The 4,180-nt window shown below is 42.8% G+C and overlaps 1 protein-coding gene across 2 annotated transcripts in view; it reads right to left on the bottom strand.

Annotated features, from left to right (window-relative positions):
- The window catches only part of zgc:63587 (uncharacterized protein LOC393431 homolog), a 35,721-nt gene extending 32,176 nt beyond the window's left edge, over positions 1-3,545 (bottom strand). For both annotated transcript variants that reach the window (XM_042100869.1, XM_042100867.1), the window contains exon 1: positions 3,389-3,545. The gene's annotated coding sequence lies outside the window, so the exon portion shown is untranslated. The remainder of the gene's footprint in view (positions 1-3,388) is intronic.
- Between the last annotated feature and the right edge of the window lie 635 nt (positions 3,546-4,180).

A 4,180-nucleotide genomic window follows, 5' to 3' on the forward strand; every position in this document is an offset into this window, starting at 1 on the left:
TGTGTGTGTTTGTGGGGGGGGGGGGGTCTCTCTCCGCCAACAAAATACCCCAGACAGCACAAACACTGATAACCACCCAGCCTTTACAGTAAAGTCAGTTCTGAACTGAAACCCAACACTCACTTCTGAGCCGCACAGAAGCCAAACCCACAACAGCACTGATCTCTCTCAATTCAATTCAAAGGTGCTTTATTGGCATGACAAAAAAGGGCATTTGCATTGAAGCAATCACACAAAACATTGTATAGACATTTATGTGTAACATACCATACATAGATCTAAATTATCCATAGGTAATATATGTAATAGAAGGGGAAATAAGGATGGAGGACAAAGAAGAAAAAATAAATACAATATACCCCCCCCCCCCCACACACACACACACACACACACACACACACACACACAAACATACATAGACCATACATGTAGACTAAACAAGTAAAAACAATTTTCAACATGTTTATGTCTGCATGTGTCCATGTCAAAAAGATTTATATTTACATTACACTAGGGTCCCTCAGGTTATGGCATAATATATATTTTGCTGCCATGGCAGCTGAAGGACCCTCTTCTGAAAGGACAGAATATTTTTTTTTTTACCTCTTCGAAATTTGGGTAGGTGGTTTTAAATTTATGGGAAAAAGGGTTTTCTTAATTCTTCAAAGTTTCTTAATTCTTTTCACAGTAAAGAAGAAAGTGCTCTTCTGTCTCAATCTCTCTCTCTGTCTCTCTGTTTTGTCTCCATGTGCATGTACTGTACTTACTTGGGTACAATATGCTGAACTGCTGTGTATTTCTAAGAAATGCAGTGAGATGCGTGACTTTACACTACGTGCCGAGTGATGCTGTAATGACTTGTGCTAAACCGGACAGGTCATTAGCGATAAGCACTGTGTGTGTGTGTGTGTCTGTGTGTGTGTGTCCAGAAAACACACATCTAAGAGGCAAAATGTTCAATCTGTGTTTCATCAGCTCTGCTGAAGAACAATGCTGTTTATCACTGATTTTCCTGAAGGCTTTCCTATGTGTCTCTCTCTCTCTCTCTCTCTGTCTCTCTTTCACTCTCTTACACACACAGTGCAGAGGGACTAACAGAGTCACCACTCTGTCTGTCTCTCTCTCTCTCTCTCTCTCTCTCTCTCTCTCTCTCTCTCTCTCTCTCTCTCTCTCTCTCTCTCTCTCTCTCACACACACACAGGAAGACCAGAGAAAAACACAGTCAAGAAAACAAACAGACCTTAAATAAAACTACAGTCGATTCTGTGCCCAGTGCCTGGGACAGCCACCCACAGAAGTGCTGCAACCACATCGGGAAAACAGCAAGTGGCAGATTCATTTAACAGATCCATTATGGGTCCTATGATCGCCATGTTAATTACAGAAAACCCCACGCCAGGCAAGACTATCAGAACAGTAGACTCAAGCTTCCATGCTGATTCCTAAGTAACCACTTACACACACATACACACACAATCGCTTTGGTAGACCCTTTCCAGTTTAAGTCTTTTATGGCATAAGAAATGCCTTTGGAGTAATCCTACCCCCTCCACATTCATAAACAATAGCTTAAACTGAGAAATTTTAATATCTGCCGTAAGGGGGTTTAAACAGTGTTTGATTCTAATCCAAATTCCTCTACTGGCTGCTTTATACTGGGTGACCTATAGTGACACAGAGTTCACAAACACACAGAGAAAGAGAGACGTTAACGTTAAACCCCCTTTCAAAGAAAGATTCTGCATTGACAGTGTTTAATAAAGAAGAATTAAGTGTTTAATAAAAGGCTGGAATTATGTATCTATTCACTATTCATAGAGAGAGAGAATGGTATACCTGATGAATTACTTTGTCACTAGGTGGTAAATACCAGAACACATACATTTTACACTTGTCACATACTCCGTCAGACACACACTGTGATGGATGTTTTGACAGTTCAGTTCACTTCACACGCTCTCGTTGACGGCCATTTAGAGAGGACAGGAAGTATCTGAGATCACAGAGGTCACTCGTCTCCAGTCCAACATCCCTCGTTATTTTCTCTCAGTTCCTCCTCACCTAACTTTTTTCCTTCTCTTTTGGTTCCTCCAAATCCATATTCCATTTTTCTTGCTTCTTGGTCTTTTATATTTCTCCATCCCCGTTTCTCGGTCTCTGTCCACCTTTTGCTTCATACTGCATTGTCTTTCTCTCTTTTTCCTATATTTCTCTCTCTAACTCTTTCTCGTCCTCTTCCTTATGCAAGAATGACACCAAATGTATCCAAACCACGCTGTTAAACTTTCCAGGCATCAATAGCCTTGCCTACTTGCTCAGGCAGCACTGGATTCATAGTAGGCCTAGCTGACCGCCCCTTGGGTGGCCTGTCTCCACTGTAAAGCATTTAAACTGCATGACCTGGAGATAACCTCTGGCCTTCCTGAAGCCCTGACCAAAGCATCTGATCAGCTATTGTAGTTCTGACAGGCCTAGGCCCGATTGCATCTTAGAGTGTTTCCGAAAAAACTGTTGTTTCTTTTTCTATGTCATCTTTCTCTCTGTGGCGCAACTGGTCTGTGGCCAAAAGATAGGTCTGCAAAGAATGCGCCAAGGCAACATTGAATGCTGGCCTATTGCCATATCGCGACTATTGTCCCTCACAACAAAAATGATTCAATCTGTTATGAAACATGATGTCAACGTGTATTCTGCCAAATGTGGTTGTGTTAAAGCACACATGTAAAGCCCTTCACTGAGCATTAAACCGTGCAATATGTCAATTCCCAGTCTGTTCCAGGAATTCTATTGAGGGTCATCCATCAGCTGTTTTAAACGGAGACCCGAGTTTTTGCTGTCTGTTGTGTGAGACGAGTATGATTTATTTTACAACAGGCTTAGGCCTACTGGAAATAAGGCATAGCCTACTCTTTCGTGTTAAATATGATTAGTTCATATCGACAACCAATTTTGATGTAGCCTACTGATCTAGGCGTTTACCATAGGCCTAGGACTAGGCGATAAAGACGATAGCCTATTGGCGAATGTTTGACGTCCAACTGCCAAAGCACCCCCGCCCTGATTGAAAAAAATATAGTTCAGTCAGGGACGACACTAACTTTGGCAAAAGAATACAACAGCTTAAAAGCAAGTAGCCTGCGTGACTTTTGTAAGTTTAGTTGCAATCGTTCCCGAGCCTAACTGTAATCTCTTTTACAAAGGGCGACTTTTGCAACACAAATGTAACCTTTCTGTGATAGGCTACTTTTGTGATCTGCAACAGTGTCTCTCTCACAATCAATAGCCTAAGCATGTAACGTGAAGTTTCAATTCGGACTCGGTAAAACAAATTGTCGCTACTCATAGGAACCCAACAATAACGCGATTTGTCTCTAGCAGTGGTCCTTACCTCTGCTTAATAAGCGATGTAACACAAACGATGAAGTTTTATCCTCGCTTTCGTTCACCCCGCCGCCACAGGCCAACCCTGGGAATCCGGAAACTTGTCCAATGAATTCCGCCCTTATCCCACAATTCTCATTTTTGCTGTCGGGCGGGGCGCTGTGGTACCGCGGCCATTGTGGCTCTTGAAGAAGCTTTCCCGTTGTACTGGCACAATGATAATTTTGAGTCAAGATGGCTGCCTAGGCCATCAGCTTCAACATAGGTCTGCAGTCTCTGCAACGCTGACAGGCGTGTCTACACACGCTCTGGGTCACCAAATTCCTAAAAGTTTTCAAAGAGTACAACTCTGTAAACAAAACAAAAATAGGCCTATTTTACGCTCACACGGGAAATATTTGGATTTGAAAATGTCTTCTATAGCCTTCAACTAGCATAGGCATATATATAAAGTCTATATTAGTGGTAGAGTTATCATCTATTGTTGATACACAGACGTGCAGAAGGCACATACAAGGCTACTACGGGCGCGCGCACACATCAAAGTCAAAGTCAGCTCTATTGTCGATTCTTCACATGTTCCAGACATACAAAGCAATCGAAATTACGTTTCCCTCCATCCCACGGTGAAGACAAAGACATGTAGTTAAAAACTAGACTAGAATTATAGGCATGATAGTGCAGACAGTCGGGGGGGGGGGGGGGGGGGGGTCATCTTCTTGATGGCTGGTGACTGAGGGGAGAGAGTTCAACAGCCTGGTGGATGAAGCTGCTGAGTCTGGTGGTGTGGGAGTGGAGG

Source organism: Alosa sapidissima, chromosome 8 (genome assembly GCF_018492685.1).
Source record: "Alosa sapidissima isolate fAloSap1 chromosome 8, fAloSap1.pri, whole genome shotgun sequence".
Lineage (NCBI taxonomy): Eukaryota > Metazoa > Chordata > Actinopteri > Clupeiformes > Clupeidae > Alosa > Alosa sapidissima.